Genomic DNA, 19,860 nt, shown 5'->3' with positions numbered 1-19,860 from the left:
ATCTCCAGGCCAGCCAGTAGAGGCCACTCCTGTTATCAGCACCCTTTCATTTGAAAACTGAGCCGCTCTGTCTTTTAATGAGCACAACTGCTCTCAGTGATTCACCTTGTATTTGTTTAACATGACATGGAAAGTTTTAGCATTTACAATCCGACATACTAAAAAAACGCACATCACAGCCCACGCCAGCCCTAGACACAGTATACATGGTGACATCACACTGATCTCTCTACAACATATGATTCAGAAACCTCTGTCTCAAAACCAGCTGTTGAATTTGAGTCAGAATACCCCCACCCCCACATCCCCTCCCTTCCCTAACACATACACACACTCCCACCCCCTTTTTTCTTCACCTTTTCTAAAAGGTGTCTTAATCCACTTAGGTGCTAATACACAAAAAGTCCTGTTTTATTGCTTTGTTGCTGATTCATCAGGGTCATTTTTATTAGACATGTTTATGCTTCCAACATTTGGTCTAAACAACATAATTAACCCAGTGATTAATTCACCCATTCTCTCATCCTATCCTCATGGCTATCCTTTCAAGATGTAATGATTCATGTGTATCTAAGTGGTTTTTCAGCATGTTATTCCTGCCACAGACTATGTACTTTTAATGAATCAGTTTTGTGTTTCTTAATCCAGAGTGGTTTTATCCAAAGCACTCGGTAAGAGCTAAGCTTTCCGTTTCTCAGTCATGGCTCTTTTGCCTAAATCACCAAAGGAAGTGGGTGGCGTTAACACTCATTATCACTTTTCCCATAGGAGGAAATTTTGGTGGTAGAAGGAAAGAAATGGAAGAACTATTCTCAGTATGGTCTACTTAGTCAGAGAGGTAGAAGCCGAAGTTGTGAGTGATTCCCGGTAATGGAAAAAAAAAAAACTGGGTTTTGTGGCAGAGAGCTCCATATGGAGTCTGGTGCTCGAACTCACCGTGAGTCACTCTGATAGATAAAATCAGCTTTATTTTGTTTTTTATTGCATGCACAACAGCCTCAACACATTATAAAGAGAGTAGTGAAAGATATACAGCAAAAGAAATATAAGGTAGAACATTCAAAAAAGCATAATTCATAAATTCTGCTGCTCAGAATTGCTATCCAAAACTACAGGCAAGCCTGGAAAGAACAAAGTGTTATATATGTGTGTAATCTTATGAATGCAGTGCAATACAAAGAAGTAAGTGACTTTTGGCCACAGTCTGTAGTAATCTCTCCACTGTTCCAGACCATGACATCATTATCCCAGAGGAGAGGGGAGGGGTGCAGCTGCAACCCCCATCAGCTTTAAACCAGACTGTACTGAATATCAAAACTCAGCACCAAATCATCCTGCAGTCGTCTGTCCTGGAAATCAAACTTAGACCAGTGTCCATACACTGCAACTGCTTCTCTCCCTTGCTCACTTAAAATAGCTTCGTGTATCTGAAGGAAAAAGAAGATAAATCATGTCCATACATTTCTTTTTACTGTAAAATAACTTTATAAGTTAATATAAATGGCCAAACTCCATTCATTCATTCATTCATTCATTTATTCATTCATTCATCTTCAGCAACAGACTGGTGGAGGATTTGTGGAACCTAGCCTTGGGGTGGAGGTGGGAATAAATCCTAAATAGCCCTCTAGTCCATTGCAGAACTGCAGAATTTGTCTTCCCTTTCAAAATAAGAATAAAAAATAACGAATTAATTGAAATAGGCATGAAAGATGTGTAGGAAAAGCTACTAAACCCTAAGTTATATAGCATGACTATATCATCTAGTACTGCTGATATTATGAACAGCAGCTACGCTAATGCTGTTCCATTGTTTCCCTTCTTCTACCCATCCCGAGGCATACAGAGACAGTGCCGGCTCCAGTGGCATCCGGAGATGGACCAGCTCCAGCCGGGTTGTGCTTGTGAGGATTGGGGTATTTAAAGCAGCGCTGTGGACAACAACCTCCTTATTGATTTACATAACACTCTACACATGCTGTATCGGCATCACACAATTGTCACCCAAATGAGGATGGGTTCCCTTTCGAGTCTGGTTCCCCTCAAGGTTTCTTCCTCATACCATCTAAGGGAGTTTTTCCTTGCCACAGTCACCTCAGTCACCTCAGGCTTGCTCACTTTGCATAACATCTAGGACTGTCTGTCTGTTTATATGTTTGTTGTTTTCTTATGTTGTTTCTCATGTAAAGCTGCTTTGAGACAATGCTCTTTGTTAAAAGTGCTATACAAAAATAAATTGAATTGAATTGAATGACTGACATTTTAACTGTATTATGTGACAACATTCTGTGTGATGTGCTTTATTAATGCGAATTAAAACACCAACACTAGGGAGTTTGACAGATGTAACTGGATGGCACAGTTCGGGTTACTGACGGCGCAGTGTTTTCCTTTTGTTCATGTTGGTTTCCTCTTGTTTCTCCTGTTTCCTCTCACCTTCAACCTCATGCCCAGCATTCCCAAGACCCCAAGATATACACCAGACCCTGAACCGGATAAAGCAGTTGCTTACATTGAGTAAGTGAGTGAGTGTTATCATTCGAAGGTTTTTGTGAACCAATATTATAGCCTGAATACCATCATTGTTAACTGTTATTATTATAACTGCACATACATTATTAAAAGAGCTGGTTGTGGTTGGATGTGTGGGTCACATTTTGCTGTAGTGTAATTTTCTCAGCTTCCTTTGCTATTTTATTTATCCAGATAAGTCTTTTGATTTTCTGAAAGTTTCCCCTGAGTTTAGAAAGAGAGAGGTTTTAAATTGAGATTATAATAATGTTTACTCAAGGCTAGTTTTGGTGTTTGGATTGAGTTTATGTAAACAAATCATCCAAAAATCCACTCTGACGTCTGGTCTTAATGCATTATTTATATGTTTTACCGTATGCTTGTGTGTGTGTGAGAGAGACTGATTGTGTGCGTGTGTGTGTAAGAGAGAGAGAGAGAGAGAGAGAGAGAGAGAGAGAGACAGAGGTCAGGATGTGGGGGGAGCACTAAACACCGCAGAAGATCTGCAGCTTATCAAGGAAGTTGAAACCACAGACGTCTTTTTCCCAGAACATCCAGAAGAGGATTCAACCCTGATCTTTACACGTTTTTTACATCTCTAGAAATACATCTAGGATTCTCAGTTCAGTTTGAATGCATTAAAAGTCAGAATTAACCTTAATCATTAGTATCATTTAAGAATAAAATCCCTGTTCTATGCTCCACAGTCAAAGCATGCTAACTGGGGCTCCTAACTTCATCAGTATGGTAATCCATTCTGCCTTCATTCCCTTTGGCAGTGCTATAAATTATCCCTGAGAATTACTATTTCCATGTGATGACTACTTCGAATGGGGGAGGATTGTATCCATAGTTACCCCAAAACACATGGAGAGAATTCCTGGGATGTGAGTGTGTAGCATTTAGTATGAAAGTGTTGAGTCACAAAAGTAGTTCTTCATTTGCGGTTGAGGAACTGTGTGTGAGAAATCGCTCACTGGGTTAGCATGCATTTTCCCTAAAACACACACTCACAAGCACATGCTACACTGCATAGGAACCAGTGAGTGACGGTGTGCAGCACTTTTACTGTCTAATATACAGGACAGCTTATGGGACAGTCCACAATTGGAAGAAAAATGAAAAATCTTATGGTCTTCTTATTCTTCTAATGAAGTGATGTGCATATCTTCGAACTGACATCACAGTATTGCTACCATCAATTTATGGGTGGTGTGGACGACCTACAAACTGTGTGTTGCAACAGTGAAAATGTGTGCTGAGGACAGGGATTGGGCGGAGGCACGAAAATAGTCCAACTGCAGGCAAGTTAATCCAGCCGATCCCCTCCTGAGGTGATAAGAGGCGTGATTATCACTGTGGAGAGAGGGGCTCTCACTGCTGATCTCTATCTCCATAATGCCCCCAACACCCACCCACCCCACATCCGCTCTTTAGAGATGTTCGGGTGGATGGCTCTTCTCTCTTTTCCATTAGTTAAATGCTATTACCAGAAACCTTTATTAACCCAACTTCAATGGCTATATGAATACAAAAACAATAATACAAATTTTCAGAAGCCAACTCATTATCAGAGCTATCATGGAGAAGGTAGCTGCTTTATTTATAGTGTTTAAAACACACATTGGCAAAAAGGAAAATTCCCAGTGTACAAAAACTAATATCAATCTGGATCTATTCATTTGATACTGGACTGATGGTAATTCTTTCCTCGGTTTGTTTTGGGAATAGATTCCTCAGATTAGTCCCAATACGTCATTAGATAATGATATAACAGGATACATCTTAACACTGCTTTCAAGAAATGATGGTAAGATCAGCGATTTTTCTTGTCTGTAACTAAATATGAGTCACAGGATATCAGAAATAATCAAATTCATTTAAACCGTTTGTTTCCATTTAGTTTCCCTAAAAAGGATTTTGTATTCATCTTATTAAAGGAACAGTCTCTGTAAGCACAAGGGTAATATCTCTGCCATAACCATTTTCAAAGTAAGAGCCAAGAGGAAAAAAGGTAGTAAAGTCATTCCTTCGAGTAACGTGATATCTAACTTTAAAATCTTTTTACTTGCCATTTTTTCCCCAGTCTTTGCTGTGAATAATCACAATAATTCTGGTGTATAAAAGAAAAGGCCTCTGGCTTATACAGAGTACAGCAGGAGAGGGATTATTATCTACACTTATCCATACTCTTTCCAATGTGGAATAACTCCGAATCGAATACAATAGCCTTTAGAATTCTAAAAGTAGAATAAGTACATGTTTGTCTCATCTTTATAAAGCGAAGTGGCTTCTTTGTGGTGAAGTCTTTTTGTAAAGTCTTTCATTCTCTCTGGAGATTTTCTTAATTTAATGTTTTTTAAATTTTAAATACATGCTGCTTTTCTTTAATGACCGAATGACTAAGAGGCATTCGAGCTGAACAAATATACAAACCACATGCATAATGGTCTTGAGAAATTGAAGTGTATATGCATCACACTCATAAAAACAAACACAGCACTTAGTGCCAGCATTATGACAAAGACTGACTACAGAGCTGATGTCAGACTATAGTCTAAAGTCGCTGAGTCCTGTGAGTAAAAGTGTGGCTTTGGAAACCTGATACAGATACTTCCTCACACATTTTTCCAGATGGTGTTTTCCAACACTGAAAGGGACTTTTTTTTTTTGCTTCAGAAACATAAAATTCACAAGAATAGATAAACAATCGGATGTGCTCCTAAGCTACAATGATAAACACTGAATGGCGTCAAATCTAGGGCTGTTCTAATCCTAATTTATTTTTAGATTACACCATGGATGGGGGAGACATGGAAATTGACTTCATCCGCATTTTGTTAAGAACAATAATGAATACTTTCCACAGATACTTCTGCCAAGGTAACAAAACAAATCATTTTCAGTGTCATAAACACATTAGATGGTCAAAGGTATGTGAATGCCTGGTTATCACACCCATATGTTGTCTTTGCAAGAAAGTAGGATACACAAGATTCTCTAGAATTTCTCTGTATGCTGAAGCATTACGATTTCCCTTCACCAGAATACACTCACACATATTCCAGCATGACAACATTCACAAAACAACATGGTCCATGGTGACACGGTTTGCCAAAATTGGAGTGGAAGAACTTGAGTGGCCTGAACAGAATCCTCAACCCCACTGAACACCTTTGGGATGAATTTGAATGCTGATAGCAACCCAGGCCTCCTCATCAATGCCCAAACTTATTTATGCTCTTGGGGCTGAATGTAGAAATCAGCCATGTTCCAAAAACCTTCCCAGAGTAAATGCAATTATGGCAGCAAAGGGGTTGGGGGCAACTCTGTATTAATAGCATGTACATATCGGTATCATGGTCCGGTGTTCACATACTTTTGGCATATAGTGTGTACCTCATTTAAGGGTCAAAGGTGATAAACTAATTTACATAAACACCTTGCAGTCTGAGAATTAGCTTACTAGTGGAGGATATCCAAGGTTTATAAATATTCAGCACACTGAACAGCACTGATTCAGGCCTCAATACACATTTATATCATGGATGATTTGTATTACTGTTAAAGTAATATGCAGATGGCTCGATTTTGTAACAGGAATTCAGGCTCAATGGCAGATTCAGATAACTGAAGGCTTGAAGGTAAAGTTTGTCTATACTTAAATGCATATAATTAGATTTCTTTTTCTTCCCAAATGTCAGTAATTTGCCCTGGAGAAGAAAATTATAAGTTATTTTACCCTGGAAAGCATCAAATATCTTGATACACAGAAATAACCATAAATCAATAACTACACCGTTAGCTGGCCTGTCGGTCTATTAATGTAACAGTCTATTTTAAGTGATGGTATAATTAAATATTTACCATTTTTTGGTTTTACTTGCGGTCAGCATGGTGAAGCAATGGGTAGCATTTCCACCTCACAGCTCCGTCGTCCAGTTTGATCCTGAGCTCAGGTTATTGACAGCATGGAATTTTTCATGTTCTCCTTGTTCTACATGGGATTCCTCCGAGTTCTTCAATTTCCTTACAATCAAGTACATGCTGGGATATGGCCTGGCTATGTGAAATTGTCCCCCAATTTGCTGCACTCACTGTTTTGTAATGTATATGTGACAAATAAAAAGCATTCTTCTTTTCTTCTTAGTTTATGAACGCATGCTGCCCTATGATGGACTAGTGTCCCAAATAAGGTGACCCAGGACAAGCTCCATATATGGACCATGACCCTGACCAGGATAAAGCAGTTTCTGAACATGAGTGATGAATGAATAGTTATTTATTAATTAACTATTTATTAATAGTTATAGTTAATAGTGGTAGAATTGGTTATTTTTAATGGGAACATTCCACAGATATTTTAATGCTTTATCATTTTTACCATTCTTACCAAGATTATCGATAGTAGATATCAAAAGTAGCATCATGTAACAAATAAATACATTTTAGTCATTTTTATCCACAAGCCAACATTTTTTCTGATTATTATCCAGTATTGCTTCATTTTTTAAAACAAAAATAACCCCCCAAGGCCTAAAGTATGAGAAAACACTCATTGCTTCATTCTAAACCGCTCTAGCAACCTCAAAACAGCAGCTAAAAAGAGCACAATAAATGTACTCGTACAACCACACCATTGGACACTGTCTCCATTTCGCTGCTTTTCTATGAGGAAAAGTCCAGCTTTTCCAGAATGTGTGTGGCTTATGCAGTCACACCAGTGCGCACTACCATGACTAGGCAAAAAGAAAAACAGGGAAATACATTTTTGTGTTCCCACCCTGCTTCTAAAAATTCACACAGCTCAATTTTTTCCATCACTGCTAACCCCCTTCAGCAACATGGACAGACAATTTGAAGTACTGAGCCTGTCTGTATGACTTCAAGGATTTATTTTGGTTTGTGTCCTTCTATTTTCAATCATCTAAATCTTCTAAGAAGGATTAGTGTGTAAAAGATGTCAAAAAAATGACAAATAATGCCACATAATGTTCTTCTATGGTTTGTAGAAGCTCAGAGGAACCTCACTAGTTTGGAAAAAATATGAGACAAATGCTTATTTATAAAACAAGTGGAACTTAAGTGCACAGAGCTCAAGTTTATGTGAATGGATAGTCAGTGAGTTATTTGGCAGTGGCTACATTATAATCAAGAAGATTCTGGGGAAAGAGGCAAGCACTTAGCCAGATTTCCTCCACTGTGTTTGTGTGAGAGCTTCAGAACCAGATCCAACATGTCTACAAATCTTCCTAGACACGTGCCTGCGTGGTAAGCCCTATTAAAACCACATTCCACTTTAATGTGGAACCTTCATTGGATGTCAGCAGAAACAAGTCTTTTATACCTTGCACCATGCAGAGTGTATGTTTTTATCACCAATCACTTAAAGGGAAGCAATAGGGGGTTAAATTGGGATTTAGAAGGTGAGGAGCACTAGTCCTTCATGTGTTATTATTCACATAATGACTAATAAAGGTTGAGAACTGCTCCAGTTTAACCACTCAATCCAACACGGACCCATCGACAGCTCAATCCGAATAAACTGATAACCAGTTCTATTAGTATTCAAGCATTGAATAGAGTTGTGGTGTAAGTTTACGGTCTGACCCCTGTACTTCCCCTGTATGTCCAGTAATATCTAAACTGGAAAATTTTGAATAACTGAATAAGACTACATTTGTTCCTGTTAAAGCCAGTTCACTTGCAAGTCAAAAGCATGTGTCATGTGCCTTCACATGCAGCTCTTCCAATATTTGTTATAATTTGAGCACCGAAAAGACTTAATGGGTGATTATAGTACCTTGAATAAACCATAACAGATCAAATAACCTCCTATTATGCCATCACATCGTTAAGTAAGGGACTATAGCAGGTTTGATGAAGAAGCTGAAGAAGACTCTGTGTCTCTGCATTCCTGCCACATCACACTAATCCACTAAGGACTGTAATCTAGACATTAAAGCAGCTGTTCCATTTATACAACCCAGTTCTGCGACAATGTGCACTATTGTTGAAGAGGAATTTCACTGAGGGAAAGTTCAGAGACGAAATTCTCTAAAACGAGAGGCGTTTTTTAGTATAGGTTAAATCATTACTTGAGCAACATGTTAAAACATTCAGGGGACATATATCAGATAAATACAGACCAATAATAAACTGAGGCATTTTACTGTAAAAACAATTCAAACCAACTTTTTATTTACAGGATTTCACCACTCCTCAGTCTGCAGTGAATTGAGGAAACATGTGTTTCTGCAGTTTGTTTAGTTTACATAATGCACACCTTAAATAACCAGATCTGTGTGCACACTTACAGGCTCATATGTGTGATGGAATGTGGCTTAAGTGCTTACTCACAGTTCTTGGATGAATGTAACTGATGGGGATAAAGTTCTTTTTAAAAAGCTTTGTTGAGAAACACCAAGATAAACATTTGATTGGATAAGCAGGGTGTCTTGTGCAAGGAATTCAAATGGTGTGGTGTCCCAGTAATTCATCCAAGACTTGGCTAGACCTGAAAAAAAAAACCTTTTTTTTTCTTTTTTAAATATATATTTTTGTTTATTAGCACCACCAAAAGCTGACGGGAAAAGCTTCACTGCACCAAAGCACAAATCCTACAAACAAATCCTAATGTTGGTGTCATAAAGCACTGTCTCACATATTCACAAATTCTCCCATATGTGTTCAGTTGGGTTGAAATCTGTTTACTGTGAAACCCACAGCATAAAACGTTTCCATCAAAGATCTTTTTCATGAAATGAAACCACTGAGTGAGCCTTCGTACCCTGTGGATGTGGGAGGAGCCATTATGGAAGTCAGCAGACCCATCAGGATAGAAATCTTTCATCATATGATACAGTAAGAACTTTGTATAGATTTCCAAGTGATTCTCCTCTCTAAACCTGTGTCAGCAATAAAGATGGTCCAAGGGATAGAATTGGACTAAAAAAATGAGTATGATTGGCTACTGTGTGGATTTAGGAAAGGCCATTACAGCTTTGCAACAATATTTAATAATTTTACAACAATATTTTTCTGTTGACTTTCACTTTCTCATATTTTATTACATAATCTGAGTAGCTGGGTGTAAGGTTTGTGTAAGCGATGTATCTTTAAAAAGAAAACATACATTTATCAACTGTACGTCTATGAATTGAATATTAACACATCTGAATATTTATCCCCCATCCTGCATGACACATACATACAGTATATGTAGCCATGTAGCAGCTCTGTGTATGAGTTCAGCTGAACTGAGTGAGCACACTGCAGTCTGTTAGAAGCAAGTGCAAGCCATGGTCTTAATGTCTTAATTGTGATTGTGTGGAATCCTTCTTGTTCTTACATGCATATCTTTTCTGTGGTTGGTGATAAGAACAGGAAGCCCTGTCTGATTCCCAACCCCTGGGGCCTGCCAGCAATTTTTGGCATATCCACATTCACCAGCACATAGACAAAGTTGCCTCCATGACTGCCTCTGTAGTGTTCGAGAACAGTGAGAAAAGTCTGGAGGGGGAATCGGCTTCATCAAAGGCCACAGGGATTTCCTGTCCCACTTTATCTGCTGGAGCAATTCCTGTAGGTATAAACAAACCCAGCTGATTTACAGTCTAATCTCAGTCTGATCACAACTAGCCCAGAAAGTTAACCTTGAACTTGAGAAGGGACCCATTTAAATCAGATTTATGTGCTGTAAAAATACAGTTTTTATGGTTTTGTACTCTGTAATGGATTTCTAAACAGTAGAAAATCACAGAATTGGCTTTACAACCTAGACGAGTAACAGCGTTTTCAAATCAAAGAAACCTTTAAATATGATCAGATTATCCATGAATCAGTAGGTGATCCCTTGCCAAGATTGCTGCTTTATGTGCTTATTATCATATAAGTTTACATCTAATTAGGAGATGCTTGAACACTTTGAGCTGGCTTGAGCCCAACTGAGCATGCTCCCTCAAGCCAGCGGAGTTCCCCCAGTCCCAGTGTCTGATGCATCATTGTGGAGGAGGGGACTTCTGAGGACAGCAGCTAAGGCAAACATTTGCACACTACCCCTATATCCTGCACAGGAAGCCACATGCAATGTACTAGATTTAATTGAGCTTATCTAAAGACCACAGCACATCAGAAGATCCTAACTACATATTATCACAGAACGAAAAAAGTGATGTTCAAAATATTATCATCATATCACTCATTTCTTTCAATGCTCCCTGGTTCATTTTCCCTGCTCGGTGTGCAGAGAGCAAAGGGTCAGCACACTGATGTGACAAATTAGCATCTGGATGCTCCCTCAAAGCCAACATGTTAATGCACCAGCATTTAGGACTCCCACATGGACTCTCGTCTAGTCAAAGGGGCCTTTGTTAAAGTAGCGCTATATATTAAGCATTATTAATGTGACATCCAATACAAGCTCACTATTGAGCCCCAGGGAGCTTTCTCAGATAACGCTTGGGTTCTTTTCTGCCGACGAAGGACTGTGGGTCTTAGCATTTGGTTTAGCATTCAAGTGGAACGGCTCATTAATTGACGCATTAAGGTAATTTTACACTGTAAACCCTTAACGCTTTCCTGGTTTTAGGTGTTTTCAGTAAACGTACACCAGAATGAGGGAGAATTTCTTCACATTATCTCAGCTTAATAAATAGGTACCATGTCTGACACGGACAATAACGTCAACATATTTGACTTTACTGAGAAAAGATAAATAAAGCAACTCTATATCATAATCATCTCTATATCATAGCCATCAGACATGAGAGAAAGATCTTTTTAAAAATCTGCTAACTTACACTTTCTCAAATTTTTTGTCTTCTCAGTATAAGATAAGAGATGAAACTGTAGACACAGCTCTGAAAGTACAACAAATAGAGATTTACAAATACCTTTGGCTGAGAAAAAATTGTGAATGAAAGCGTTTTGTCTTATATAAATATTTATTGATCTCCCAAACAAAATGTCCTTAAGCTACCATTATAAGTCAGACTCCTGAGAGGTGCAACAGAAAAGTGTTTACCTTATAATCAGGAGCTTATATCTTCATCCGGTTTTACTCTCTCCTGCTGTGAGTCAGAGCAATACTTGACAAATATTGAAGTCTGTCAGTTTGGGTATGTGGAAGAGGGCAGTTAACGCTGTACTCTGAGTGTGTTCAGCTGCTATGTGATATACAGTAGCATGAGCAGCAGATTAGAAAATTTGGCATCTGGCTTCATGTATCTGTGACCCTCACCAGATGGTAGCAGTCATGTTAGAGGCAAGAGCTGGATAGTGGGTGGCAATTGGCATATCACCAAACAAAATAAAATAACTATAAAACGAGCTTTAAATAAACAAGATTTCCTTTCTGTTCCCAGTATAAATCATATCATGGTAATTCCTCATATACTACACATATAGTGTACTAAATACAAATGATTTTCTTTAACCCGCAGTACACACAAAGTATTTTGACTGTTATCACTGTTAGAACATTCAAGACCCTTGGAAAACACAAGAAAGTTTAATAGACTGCAGTCTAACACTAAAGTTCAAAATGAATCATCCCTTGGGATGAAGAGACAGGAAACCCTCGAGACGAAGCTATAAGTCTTGTGGCTTTTCCACAGTTTCAAAGATTTCAGCAGTCAGTACCACACCATGTGAATCACAAAAAATAATACACCCACACACCATTTCACACTAATGAATTGCCCATTACAAATTAAATTGCATGTAGTTGATGTAAAAGTTTGTAGGCCAGAGGTTTGACCCCTGAGGGCGGCACGACTGAATGATACTGCATAAGAGTACATGAGGAATTAAGATCAGGGGACATTTCTGGACTTTCCAAATGAGAAAATCTCGAGTGTGAGTTTGACCTCCGGTCTGCTAAGAGATGTTGAGCTGCTTCAAACCAGTACTATTCACTTTTTATGGACAACAATTTGCTTTCACATTCTGTATGAAGGGGGCAAGGAAAATTACAGAAGGAAGAAGTTGACTTAATTTTGACCCTTGATATTTTCATATCAAAAGCATAAGTCACCACTGGTGCAACAACAGATGTGTGTCTTGTACATGAGCTGATTCACCTTAAAAGGTAACTTTGGAGCTCAAGCGCATTTTTGCAGTTCCTAATGCACTGTAACATTAATGCCTTATTAGACAAGGCACCAGACAGAGCCTGAATCAGAACCACAGTACTTTATTCCTTTGCAATTTAGGAGCTGAAATTGAGGAGTCTTAAAGCAGGCAGAAAATAGCAGGCATCAGTATGTAGACTTGCTGTGCAGAGCCGGAGACCAGCATGCAGACAGTCCTTACCAGACCCCATCAATAACAACCCCCACTGTGAACAGAAAGTACACACACACACACACACAAAATCCTTGTTTGGATTGTAATCATTATTAATGGACATAATAAGTGGCCTTTTTTAAGGTCATAAATACACACACACACACAAACACACCCTCAGGCATGCACATAGATGTAGAAATACAAGAATCTGGTGCACTTGGAACCCCATATGAACACGTAACAGCACCAAATCATTGTCTCTGTTCTTTCCCACATCGGGTGAAGGCCCAGTCCCCCTGCATTCCCTGCCTGCCTGTGTGTCTGTGTGTATATGCACATTTATGTATGTAGACATTCCAGACTTCAACCCTCACTGCTTTACTTCCACACAGAATGTGTGTTTTAGAGCTAAAAGACAAGGCTGATGTCATGCAAATAAATATTTTCAGTTTATTACTGTAGTCTGCCTTCCGAGAAAGAAAAGCAGCAGTTGGGATCCTGCATTAATAATGAAATATAAGCGTGCAAGCCTGATTACTGGCACAGAAGGGACGTGAACATGCTTTACTAATGGATTACACATAAGCTGCATGATGAATGAAATGAGATCAGGGCTTGTATCTTTCAGAGAAAGATGGAAAATGGGAAAAGGAAAATAGCTAGGAAAAAACAAAGACTGAAAAGAAGAAAGTTACAATATATGTAATGAAGTGTAATTTATTCCAACCGGGCCCCTAATCTGACTATGACAGATATTCATATCCAGATTTGACAATGAGAGAGAGAGAGAGTTGAAGTGTGTGTGTGTGTTTGTGTAAAAGAGAAAAAACACACAGGGCATGGATTACTTTGTTTAGTCATGGATATTCTGCAGACTCAGGCAAAAAAATGACTAAAAAACGTCAAAAGACAGATATTTGGCCATTCATGGTGCCTCCTCTTTGTGCAAAGCTCTCCGTGTGTCTGTGTGAGTCAGTCAGACTTACCGTAAATAATGATTTCTTCAGGCTCATATTCCATTGTCTCAGTAGGGGAGGGGGAAATGAAACCGATCACAACAGGGTCGGCTTTGTGTCAAATCAAATCCCATAAGTGCTTGTGCAATTTCACAACAGACTTGTGCGTGTCTGATACTGGACTGGTGGCATTTATTCACATTAACCCCATTAAGCCTAACCCTAGCCACAGGTCAAATCATACACATGAACGTGACTTAGAAGGATGCTACAAAATCTATTTCAGGTCAAAGGGATGAAGCCCAATTTTTTATTTATTTATTTTTTGCTAGTCTCCAGACAAACAATCACTCTAAACCTGATTTATCAGCTTTTTTCACCTGTGCCAAAAGATTTCAGTAGAAACAGATTGTATTGCATATCTATTTAGGATTTTCAGCTATCTATGAGTTCCATAACCTTCAGCTCAGATTATATTCATTTGTATCTTAATGTGTTTGTATGATATTGTGTCTGCCTGTCAGTGTGACTGAAATTAAGGAATTATGTCGTCTTTTAGACAACACCTAATGCATATAGGTCAATGCCAGTGGTGCTGGCTGGGCCAACAAGCCTAGATTTTTTTGTTACTAATTTGTTTACCTGAAATTTAATGCCTTAAAATATAATAATAATCAGCTTTTGAAAAACATTTGACCTTGGCCATTTGGATGAATTCTAAAACCAAACATTCAGCCACTCATTCATAACATATCACAGATGGATGCATGGACAAACAGACAGACTGATGGCTGGACTGTTGGATGGATGTACAGACACCTGAAAACCTAATGCCACCTCCTCCTCCTCCTCCTCCTCCTAGTGGCAGACACATAAAATGGATACTTCACTAAATCCAGAAAGCTTACCCAGTATAATTACATGCATGTGAATCAGCAAATATAATCAAATATGGAAATAAAACAGAAAAGAGAGAGTCGTGGCCAAATTCAATACCTCTCTGTTGAGTCTCTAATAGAAAATGAATTACTTAAGTTTGAAACAATCAAATTTCTGGCGCTAGCTTATCCAACATGTGCAGGCAACACAGTGACCTCAAATATCAGGCTAGGATGAAGCTAAATAATACCTCATGTACTTACATACCAGAGATATTACTAACCACACAGTGTAATCTGTTCAAATAGAGTAATAGAGAGGCAATAGAGTACTTAATCTGTTGGTTAATCACCACAGCTAACAGCTAAAACTGTCTTATGGGGCTAAGGTTGGATGGATTTCCATAAACAATTGTATAAAATGCAAACCTAACTATAAAGTGACTATATAACACAAAAACCACAACCATTACACTATAATGACTGCCTCAACAACTGCTCTGAGACTTCCATTGAACTTGAGGAAATAGGGTTTTCTTTTCCCAAGTGTACTGGGAACTTGATATCGCTGTTCAGGGTAATTGAATAATCCTGCTTTGCAATGCTCACAGTCACACACCCACACACATATGCACCTACACACACCCCCTCTCTCACGCCCTAAAATATTCACACGCTTCTGGAAATAAAAATAAAAACGTACATAACAAAATACTGAGCCGGCCGTCATAGTAAGGTCCTACAAATTGTCTTGTGATGCTGGAACCCGTTTTAAGAGTGTATAGAGTGTAGAGTGTGTATATTTTGCAAGCTGTAACTGTTAGAATGACTAATTGAGATCTCAAGCCTGCAAAATATCTAACTATACATGGTGGTATCCTTGGCTACAGGATGGAAAACATCTATGACCTAAGCATGATCTCTGAGGAAACAGCACTGACCGCGAGGGTCATGACTGTATGAATCTAATACCCATGCAGTGAGATTCCTCTTTTTTCCCTCCTCTTCTGCTCTGCATGGCTATTACAACCATCACTGCTGCCTGAGCAACAAGGGTGTGTTCATTTTTCCCTTCACACACAAACACACATGCACAGCAGGCTGACGGTTGGGCTTAGTGCTGCAGCATATTCGTCCATTTTAATATGTATTTATAGTCTGAATGTAACTGAGCTGTGGCTTGTGGTGAGGCTCAAAAACACATAGCGGAGCATCTGAAGAGAAGGACAGCCTCATAGAGCTTTACTCTGACTGGCACACATAACATCTGCAGCCATGGAGACGTGTACAGACAGGCATGTGATGCGCAGACCCCTGATGTCATCATGACCAAAGTTAAGAGTACTTTTAGCTGTGGTCAACAATAATGTGTATAGAGGACGGAAGTATTCTGTAATGGATAAAGTGAGAGGGAGCTTACTGTGTGAAATGTATGAACGGTTGGTGCTCCAAGTATTTAAGGTGGATTATATGTGTGGAGAAGACATATTAAAGCAAGATAAATAAACTTAGGAATGCTGTGTCTTTTCTCTAGGTTCAAAAAGAGGTCTGGGACAAATCCTTCCTATGTTTTGATAGCCTGAGGTAGGTGATGGTAACGTGTGAGTCATTGTCTAGTACGGGAACGTTCTGAGATAACAGCCTCCATGGTCTACGGCCCCCTTTAACAGGTAAGGGCTATGACACATTTGGCTGGATCTAGTCCTGTCTGCCTCGACAGGTACCCACATAAACACACATGCCAGCTTGGTTTTTAAACACACTCACATACAGGCATTAAGACAAATAAAGATGCCAGGTCTCTACCATCCAAGCCATAAGGCAATGGTTAAGAGCAGCGTCATCCCTTCAGTCTATATAAGCTTTTAAATAAAGAAGGTAAATTGTCACACACACCTCTTCATGTTTGAAGTCTTTTGTAAACAGGGAATAGCTGTGAGCTGCGAATTTGCTGGTTTTAGGCTGTGACCTTAAAGACTCACACACACTTCCAACTGTGTGAACTGACCTGTTCTGAACTCAAGAACACATCTATAACTCCACCTACATTATACCTTTTTACACACTTGTTTTGGCACACTATTCAATTGCTGCTGTTACTATTTTTGCACATTTCAAACTGCCATCATCTGCTGCTATACGTTTACAAGCATATATGTTTACAAGAACCCATTTGTTTACAGCTCACCTTTTTCGGCACTATTCTATCTATATTGTGTATCTTGTCTATGCGTCCTGTACTGTTTTGTGTTGTTCTATATTGTCTGTTTGCACCAGGTTGCACACGTTGTACTTTATGTAGCTAGGACAACTTACTTTTTGTCCTTAGCTCTGTGTTGTTTTGTAGCTCTGTGTTTTTATGTCGTTTTATGTAGCACCAGGGTCCTGGAGAAACGTTGTCTCATTTCACTATGTACTGTGTCAGCTATATATGGTTGAAATGACAATAAAAGCTTCTTGACTTGACTTGACTTGACTTGACTAAAGGCAAGGGGGAACGTCTTTGCTGCAGGCAGTAATTATTATATATGCGGAGTAAGCAGAGATTTTAATGTGAATAAATAAATCATCATAGAAAATGAGGGATTCCTTATTAAATGCAGCCTCATCTTCACCAAACTATCCAGTTCCTTAACTATATCTTACATCAGCCAGCTGGGACAGGGTGTTCACCCATTAAAGACGTGTGTGTGCATGTATGTGTGTCCATATCCTTACATATAACCCACAAATATCTCCGAAAGCAAAAGTGAAATAGTAAAATAATAAATGCTTACAGAGAAGACAACTGTATGGGGATTTCTAATAGTGTTACCAAGTAATACAGTAAATGACTAAGAGTATTCCAACAACAACTCTAAGATCCATCTGTGGGTCCAGATGTTTATAGGTACATTTCTGTGCTTTATATACGTACTGCATTTATATATGTTGATCTTTATATCTCTCTCATGACATACCTTTGCTATTTGCTGTAGTTACTTAATCCAAAGCAGTTATTGAAACACATGCTTTAAATGAACAGCTGAATAATAAACAGAGGGTTTTAATGTATAACTGATTGTGTAGTAATACAAACAAAATGGCTTTAAAGCTTCCAGTAATATAAAGCTGGCTATTGTATACAGTGTGTCTGTAAGATTTTACACACCGACACACCTCATATTAACCGTCTACTCCACCAGGAAACAGATTAATCTTTGCATTTCTAACTGTATGATTTATACCATTCATCAATCAAGTGATTTGTGATCTGTGCTCCATATGCTGTCCATTGCCAAAAAGTTCATATATAAGATTATATAATAAAAGAAATCGCTGGCTATATCAAAATGTTTGCAGAGGTAAACATACTTAGCAGATAATTCCTGAGTTAATATATTGATGATATCATAGATATCATAGAGGAAGGTAGAGTAAAGTGTTCTGGGAAAATCTGGAGCTCCATTCAACTTTGGCCTATATGTTGCTCTTTATATATCCACAAAGAATTTTCTCTGGATTCTAGCGTGACAAGGCAAGATCTACGACTTCATCAGGAGCAACACACCAAGTCAAAACAATCAGAAAATAAAGAGCAGTTTTCCGATATTTAGCAGCATATTTTCATTGACCTGTACTGACCTACTGTCTCGTGTACTCATATAGACTATAAATCACTGTGTGTGTTATCTAACAAGCTTCAGATGCTCTGTGAAGTTATTGTGATTCAGAAAGATTCTTCCCTCTTTTTCTCTTGGGATAAACACAAGCTGGGGCAGCTTATCTGTTTTAAGAGATAAGAGATGGCGACATGTGCTTTTAACCAACTGTTCTTGGCACATTAGGGCTCTATTGACAAGTGATGTCATACTGTTGGTCATCTACCAAATGGGAGCTATCGCCAAAATTACACTCTTAGACAATTTTGGAGCTTTAATTCAGAGGTCTTCTATCTTATCTGCAAAGGCCTGGTGTACATGTAGGTATTTCAGTGATCTACCCAATTCAGTGATCTGTATTTTTCCCGGCTGTTCCTAAGCCTATTCTGCGTTCTACCCTTGATTCTTTTGTCTATTAAACACTGCTGTGTCTTATTGTACGTTGAAGTCTCAGCAGTCTCTTTTAGTCACGGTAAGCCCAAACCTTGTTTTCTAGTCCCAGGTCTTTGATCCTTCATATTGTTTATACGGATTTGATGATGGCTATGCCCCATTTAATGTCCTATGACCCCCGTCTGGAATATTAACAATGATTATTGTATTACTCATAATAAACACTTCATTGATTGCAAGTGCATCCTTCCTCATCATACTGCATATTACAAATAATCTACTGTTCTCACGTTAGATTCTCACACTGATGCCCTTATGAGCACATTGTTTGTATCTTTAAAAACTCAATTAAGTTACATAACTGGAACTTCAAGGACTCTGGTGTACTGTTAAGGACCACAGTGTGAGACTGGGTTTTGTCTCATCTTGGCTAGGTGCTCATGCAAATCCAGAAAATGCACTTTCATATCCAAACAATTCTGAATTCAATCACATATTTACAGCAGTTTCAGTCTATGAAGTGCCAAACCGAAATCAGTACTGGCTCAGACCCTGAGATCCCTATTTCTCTCAACACCGAAACAAAGCAGGCCCCTGAAAAAGGAGAGCAGGGGTCATATATTCCTCTCTTATTCTCTCTCAAAGCCAAACACAACACTGCAACAACCTTTCACCCATTTTTATTGCCTTGAAAACCAACAACTCTGCTCATGAATATGGGCAATGAAAGTGAACTTGGAAATAAATATATAACAGCTTGCTCTTTAATCCTTCACATAATGACCAGTGAGTTTTACTGCTTTGTAAATATAGTACATTCTAATTATACAATTAAGTGTCTTTTATTTTTGACAGAATTCTCTCTAAACCAAAGGGGAAGCCTTGGGTAAAGAGTTTATAGATGCTAAACTGATAGTGCTGATGGAGCCTGACACTGAGTCTTCTATCTGATCTGGAAGACCACCAGATAACCCTAGCCCTCCCTTACAAACCTGAGTTAGCATATCAGTGACAAATGTATTATGATATCGTCTCATCCAGGGTGTATCCCATGTATCCCATGTTTTTCAGATAGGCTTGAAATCCACTGTGATTTTGAACAGGATAAACTATTCTCTATATCATGATTGCATGTTATGATACGCTGTCTGAACGCAGCTGTAAACATATGTTTCTAAACCATGAATATAT

This window comes from Hemibagrus wyckioides, linkage group LG06, assembly GCF_019097595.1.
Source record: "Hemibagrus wyckioides isolate EC202008001 linkage group LG06, SWU_Hwy_1.0, whole genome shotgun sequence".
NCBI classification, from domain to species: Eukaryota; Metazoa; Chordata; class Actinopteri; order Siluriformes; family Bagridae; genus Hemibagrus; species Hemibagrus wyckioides.
The sequence above is the reverse complement of the archived record's forward strand: the minus strand, read 5'-3'. Positions refer to the sequence as shown.